Below are 8,274 nucleotides of genomic sequence, written 5' to 3'. Positions count from 1 at the left end.
CACCCCGTGAAGCTGTATGTGTGGGGTGCCATCTCTAGGCGTCGACCAGGATGCATTGTTATCTTTGAAGGTAAAATATATCAAATATAATGTAGCCTTATGCACTGTACTGTACTATTGTGCAGTTTTTTGAGCACTTTTCTTTTCTTGCTATAGGAATCAAGAATAAAGCTTTCTTCCAAGACAACATTGCGCAATACATCACACGCAAGTTCCCGAATGGTCACCGCTTCTACCAGGACAACGATCTGAAGCACACCGCGTCAACAGCGCATATCCTTGAGCATATCCTTGAGCGCGGTATCAACTAGGTGAAGACGCCAGCGGAGTAAGTGCGGTAACCGTGTCTCATATTTTTCCCACTGTTTTTACTGTGTACTGTATCTCTTAAACTAATTGTCCCTTTTTTCCAATGACAGATCGCCAGACTTCAATCCGATCGAAAAGGTCTGGCATCAGATGAAGGACCATATCCGTAAAGTGGCGAAACCCTCCAAAAAGGACAAGTTGTTGAAAGGCATAATGATTTTTTGGAACGATGTACTCACCGTGGAACGCTGCAATAAATATATAGACCATATTGCCACAGTGTTGCCCATTGTCATCATGCGTAATGGGCAAGCATCAGGAAAGTAGTACTGTGCTGTAGTATTGTAAGTACAGTATGATACAGGTAAGTATGGCACAGATTTTTTCTTTCCCAATAGTCAGAGTATACAGTAGTTACAGTTTTTTCTTTACAGGAAGAGCAGCACCAGCCATCAGGTTACAGTACATAGTATTTAACAGTAGTCAGAGTATACAATAGTTCCAGTATAGATTAGTTTGACAGTAGTACAGTAACTGCCTACTAACTGCTCAATTTTTTTCTTTCCAGAGAAAGCAGCACCAGCCATCTACAGTAGTACTACACATCACACAATGCCATAATACTGTACGCACATAACTGCACTAATTTTTTGTTTTCTTGTCGTTTCAGGAAAAAAGGGTGGCCTGGGGGGAGGTGGGGTTTTGTGTCCAGTCTAATCTGTTTGTACAGTAAAATGTACAGTATATAAACAGCAGTATTGATGTACACAAAACCTCTCCTCTCTCAATGAACTACTGTACTGTACACGGAATGAGGAACAAGAAAAAGACGGAAAAAATAATATTACTATGTATACTGAATATATATATACAGTATATATATATTATACATTACAGTATATATTATTAAATAATATTCTTATAAATGTGCATAATTCATGTTCTCCATGTTTTACAAATGTTTTCTAATGTTTATCCAATTTCAATGTGCCAGAAGAACTTAATAAAGACTGCATTATGTATTATTCATGATTATTTTTATATTTGTATTTTTTTGTTCCTGAAAAAATAAAATAAATATTTATTCACATTCCTGATAATCATAATCATTGACAACAACCACCCCCCCCCACCCCTACAGTATAAGAATGAATGACATAACAACATGAATCAGTTAATGGTTTTTTAACTCTCAATTCTCACAATGCTGTGCAAATTAGATTTACATTTCCAATTCGAGAAGGGATTTTCCAAAGCTTTACCGTAAACAAAGCCTCAAAGGGTTGGGGGGGGGGGGTGGGTGACTCATGCGCAGTAAGCAGCTAGCTCCCATCTCAAAGAGGCTTAGAGTACACGCATTCGCTGTGAGGCGATTGACGCTCGGTCAGGGATGGATTAAAAACCCAATGACTAACTTCAGAAAATGAATGATTCTGTGGAGGTGTCTGTCGAAAAGAGTTTGTGTGTGCGTGGGGGAGGGATAAAGGATTAGTTATGCAGCAGTTCAAAGAAATTACATACTGTAGAGTAGAGTACAGTAATTTCAAAAGGCAGTTCATCATAATACCTTGATCAATAAACCCCCAAATACAACCCCCAAATACAGTATATAAAAAGCAAGTCACTTTATCTCCCTGTGCCTCAGGCACCAAAAACATAGATTGTGAGCTCCACGGGACAGGGACCTGTGCCTGCAAAATTTCTCTGGAAAGCGCTACGTACTGTATATTAACTAACAGCGCTATACAAAAACATGCTATTATTATTATAATATAAAGGTGAGGCTCTGTGCAAATAAAATTCGAGAAGAGATTTTCCAAAATGTTGCCATAAACAAAGCCTCAAAGCTCCGGTCTCAAAGAGAATTACACGCAGGCGCAATGAGGCTTTGTACTGTAGCTCGGCTATGGACGGATTAAGAACACAATGGCAAGATTCAGAAAATGAATGACTCTGTGGAGAGGGGGGGGGGTTGGGTAACTCATGCGCAGTAAGCAGCTAAGCTGCTAAATAGCTCCCATCTGAAAAATGATCATACGCAGGCGCAGTGAAGCTTTGAAGCTCGGCTATGGACGGATTAAGAACACAATGGCAAGATTCAAAAAATTAACGACTCTGTGGAGGGGGGGGTTGGGTGACTCATGCGCAGTAAGCAGCAAAGTAGCTAAATATCTCCCATCTGAAAAAGGATTACACGCAGGCGCAGTGAGGCTTTGAAGATCGGCTATGGACGGAATAAGAACACAATGGCAAGATTCAAAAAATTAAAGACAGACGCATGAAGTTCAGAGCTAAAGACATACTTTAATTTCAAAAGGCAGTTCATCATAATAATACACCCCCAAATACATTACGTAAAAAGCACACAAATCAACCATGTGCAGTCAAACGCACAGGGTCGCAGACAAAAGCTACAGCACAGATTGAATATCGTAATACAGTAAGATGGTTTTTGCAGGCTTGTGGAAAAAATAAAAATAAAAAAATTACAATAAAAAAATTTTTTTCACTCACTCAAGCAAGCAGTGGTGGGCGAACTTAAAGGCGCATGCGCAGTAAATTCCTGCTGTCAAGCAGGAATGTGATTGAAACCAGACACACGTTCAAAGGAATGGTGTGGGAGAGATGTACTGCATCGCACAGAAGATAAGAAGTTGCAATACCCTGCAGTGCAGTTAATTATCCTGAGCGAGGGGAGAGCGCTGTATATGCCGAAATGTGACACTGTTACAGTACAGTACACGCCTATGTGTTTCAACAATTTTCAAATGAGACACACTGTACTGTACTGCAGAACAGCACTGCAAATGCATGTATACTTTAAATATGCAAATTTACAATTACTGCGCACGCACCCACAGACTGTGTACAGTACTGACCTAGGTTGAACCGCGAAGGTTTTAGACTTCCAAGACAACAGCTCGCAAATGCCCCTCTGAGTTTTTACACGGCATTGCAGTATTGCAGACCACGAGAATAAAATGCTAATATCACGAGCGCTAAAATAACGCAGTTCACTCAGGCGAAAACGACAAAAAAACGCACATAACTGGGATAATCTGAGAACCGCGGATCTAGCCGTTTTTGACTCAGATCGGCCGCCACTGTATAAGGGTTCTGTTTGTTTCTTGTTGTCATATATCTTTTTCCCATAGCACCGTCAGGAGTGATTACATTCATCACTGTATAAACCTGATTTTAGTGTCAATTATATGCAGTCTGTTGGGGGTATTTCTTGTGTTCAATTGCTATAAATATATATTTGATATAGTGTACTATAAGTGGCATCTTACTTGCCAATGTGATATTAAAATGTACTACTGTACACTACAGTATATAGAGATGTATTCCCCCTGCTGGTGTGTTTGTGGTGGATTATTCTATCAAATTCAGTGTTATTTCTATTGAATCCCATGACAATTTAGTGATATTCTGAGTTATGACACAATATTCTGCATTTCAGCAGGTAAAATAAAATAGCTGACTACATCTGTATGTCATTTTCCATTAAATATTCTATTTAATTACATTTAAACTGTGAGTGCATCTTTTGGATACCATATCATTTTCACTGACATACTGTACTTTATGGTGTTCCATTTTCTCTACGTAATTGAAACACTGAACACTGTACACGTTTGCCCCCTTAGAACAAATGACTTTACTTACACTGAAGATTTCAGAACTACTGTCACCAGGATCTGCATTTAAGTTATCAAACTTAAGGGATATTATTTATACTAATTTTATTCACTCATTGTCAATATATATTTTTATACACTTCTATATATTTATCACAATATTTTTTTGACAGCTAATTTCATTATCCGCCTAGAATTGTTTCTACTTTCTAGAATTTAGATTATACCTTCACCAGCATACTCCAGGGGTAGATTTCACATGTACATTCTTCATGATGAATAATTTTATGTTGTAACCAGGGTGTTTGTCAGGATGTTTAACAATTACATAAGTGACAAGACTGGCTGTCCTTGTCGCTGTGGATGAAGAAGCAAAGGTCAGTGACACCGGGGACTGCGGGGTGGTCCGTGCTTCTGAATAGGACCCCTGCAGCGTTAAACTTTTGTGCCTTTACCGCTGCAGTTGTGTGACCACATATGGCAGTGGCACCAAGGACACTAAGCTTTTTTACACCTGTATTCCTAATAGTAACCTACAATAATAGTTTAAATCATTATACACGGTATTTCACACATACTTGATGTAAAGTCACTATATAACATTATGAAATACTAACTTGGAAAGTAGTCTTGCATGAGACGTTCCCAGACTTGATCCCCACTCACAATGTTATCCAGTGCACCATCAAGGGTGTTCTGTGGATCTTCCTCCAAGTCATTCATGTCACCTGCATTGATATATAAAGTCAGTAATCAACTATTATTTCATCAGAATGCTTTTTTTTGGAAAAAAAGAAGAGGTGCAGGGTCTGGAAGGAGAATGAGATTTATACTGGTTCTGATTGCCTAGGCACATTAGGCATGTAATGAGTTAATTTTGTTCTCTTAGTAAATATGTCTATTATTGCTGTAATTATGCTTACATAGTCTTAAAATCTCCATTATATTGTGAGCCTCAGACAGTTTACTTCCCCTTTCCTGTCTACTCCACACACTTTAAATCTTTTTTTCAATCAGCTCAGAAGGTACTTCCTCTTTCTAAGTCAGGTTGCTATGACTCAAAAAGGTTAATGTTTTAGTGAGTGCGTTGCCCCACCCTTCTCTCTGAGACGATGGTATTTAAGCTTTGTTTTGATAGCGAGGGCTCGGAGCCTTGCCTGTTAACAAGGCCAACAGCCAACCATGCAGTGTATCCAGGAATATGCAAATAATACTGTATACTTGTAATTCTAATCGCCAGGCACCTGTGCAAGGTGTGGGGGTTCACTTGGGATACCTTTTGCATGTGATTTCCTGACGTCTAATACTGTCCGCAGATAAGTATTTCAATAAACTATACTTAACTATCAGTTGGTGTTCAGTGATATAAGTATTTCCTGTCAGAACAGGGTAATAGCTGTGTGACAGTGAAGAAAATAGGCGCTAGCACTATTAGTGATCACTATAAATAAAGTGAAAATCAAATATATAATCAAGTGATACAATTTTGTGGACAATCAAAAAACGTGATAAAAACGTGACAGTAATAAATGAATTAAAACCCCCTGCTCAAACCCATCTGGCACGGACTGGTTTCTCGGGTCCCCAAGTAGTAGAATTTTGTTTGCAATCAAGGGGGAGAATATAAGGGAAATAAAACAAAAACAATCTAAGTGCAGACAATATAATAATGTGAATGAAGTCTGTGGATTTCTTGGCTCTTATGTACAGCCTACTCACAAGATTTCAGTGTTTTACGGGCAACAAAAAGCAGTTTTGGATGACATGATGAACTTCTGGTTCAGAAATGATGATATTCTCCGATCACAGCAAGATGATGGTGCATGAAAAAAGAAATATATCCATAGTGCAGACCAATCATATAAAATGTAACTTTATAAGGGTACTCAAAAATGCAAACTTACAATAAAAACGTTAAATTAACGCATATACTGTATCACTAAAATGTGATGGAAGAGAATCGACGTGGACACCTGGATCACCCCCTGCCTCCGGTCAGCGATCGGTTTGTGAAACGCCTCCACAGTCAGCTACCTGCTTCATGGTCTCTCTTTGAGGCGTTGCGTCGCGTCACATCCGGTTCTTCGCGTCACGTCACTTCCGGTTTCGGTTTAGGGACTCGCAATCTCTGTCACTTCTTCTCTCCTCTTCTGGGCAGCTATCACTCTACGCGTTTCGCCAATCCAATGCGTGGCTTCATCAGGAGTGTACCGCCCCCTCCCACCTCTCATCTTAATATACCCTACGCAATTAACATGGATTAAATATCACCTGTTTTATCAGGTCTACACTAAACAATCTCTATGGATAATTATCAATGAACATTCACATCTTTATGTAAAAATATGGGACTTGAAAGGGAACATGGAAATAATGACCAAAAATAAATTAAAAAAAATAATTAAAATAATTATAATAATAATTTGTGGGCGAGTCAAAATCGGGGCACAGTCAATCCACCAAAAAATATTGAGGGGAAAAAAGGGGGAAATAAATGAATAACAAACTAGATCTTAAAGAATCTTTTAAATTCTTGAATATATATAAAATATATAAAATATATAATATAAAATATAAAATGGTGTCTAAAAGGGTGATACTGCACAAGGGATCTCAGAAAGAGTACAAAGATGTAAATTCATTAATGCCAATACATGAAATTGTTATATAATGAAAAAATGTATACAACAACATATGGATACACATTTGTCTCCGCGACACAATAAAATGGAGGGGTATTGGACAGAAGGGAGACAAAAGGGCCTAATGATTTACATAAACAGGGCTAATATTTGCATTAACCCTATGAGGAACTGTGGAGACACAGAGAGGAATAAGAAAGGCATAATTAATGTCATAATAAAAACAATTACAGGAATGGTGCAATTTCTATCTCCATGTTAAGGCCTCTGGGTGAGAGAGTTCGCAATCGATGTATCCAAAAAGATTCTCTCTTAATGAGTTCCAAATTGCGATCTCCCCCCCACCAGTGGCCCGGAATCTGTTCTATAGCCATATAGGTCAAACCTGCAGTATCCCCCTGGTGTTTTTCCAAAGCAAAAGAAATCAAAAAGATTATAACTAAACATTGGGGCTTTCTTAGGAATGACCCCATTCTGGGGGGAGAAATTTCCAAGAATCCTAACATAATTTTCAGGAAGGCATGTAATCTTAAAGACAAATTGGCACCAAGTGCTCTAAAAAGGAAAACTAAATCTGTATACTGGTTACAACACAGCAAAGGATTTAATGGATGCAGAACATGCAGAGCATGCCAATTTAAGTCTAATAACAAAATAGAATTTTCCTCCAATAGCACTGGAGAGAGCTTCAGAATAGAGTCTTGTTTAACCTTTGGTCAGACCATGTAGTATACCTCCTGGAATGTCCATGCAAACTACAATACGTAGGTAAAACTGAAAGACCAGTTAGGGTCAGGATTATAGAACATCTCAGTAGCATCTAAGAGACAACTCATCACGCACAGTTTATCCAATCACTTTATCTCTCCTCTCTCTGCCCCACCTCTCTCCCCCACACCCCACCTCTCTCTCTTCTGCAATCATAACCCTCTCCCCAATACACAATAAGCCACCCCAATACAAATAATAACCACCCCATCTCCCCAATACACATAAATCCCTCTTCCCAATATTATTGTTCCTCACCATCTACCACTAGTTATAAAATCTGGGTTTATTTGCCATCATTAGTCTTGTGATCTTTTACCTCATATATATGTTTCTATAATTGTCTTACTTTTTGATGCTTGGTAATTTTGTACATTGGCTAATATGTATCTGTTTTTATTACTATAGATATTGAGATCAAAAGAGTTAATTTCATTTCTCTATAATATGTTATTATACAACTCTTTTACTTATATAGTATTGAATGGAATTGTTATGTCATTTCTCTTCACCTGTCAGTATTTTTTAGTGTATTCCCCTTTTTATTGTTTCACTTTTTTCATTATTTCCCCCTTGTTATTTTCCTTTATTAATTCTCCATATTTTGTTAATTTATTCACCATTGTGTATTTTTGTTTACATTTATTCATAATTTCTTTTAAAATCTCAATAAATAATATTAACGGTTCTCCTTTATTATTTTTTGATAATAATGGTCATTATCATTCTAATATATGTATATTTATAATGTCGTCCTCATACAAATGGCATGACATCTCTACACCATATGCAGTGCACTGTATTTTATTGTGATGTTTTCATGAGAAAAAGGAAGAATTCCAAATGTTCTTAATTTCCCTCTTATTATCTGGAATTGGCACCTGCTATGTCGGGTGGGGGTGGGGAAGGGTATA

Source organism: Ascaphus truei, chromosome 1, assembly GCF_040206685.1.
Source record: "Ascaphus truei isolate aAscTru1 chromosome 1, aAscTru1.hap1, whole genome shotgun sequence".
In the NCBI taxonomy this organism is placed as follows: Eukaryota; Metazoa; Chordata; class Amphibia; order Anura; family Ascaphidae; genus Ascaphus; species Ascaphus truei.
The sequence above is the reverse complement of the archived record's forward strand: the minus strand, read 5'-3'. Positions refer to the sequence as shown.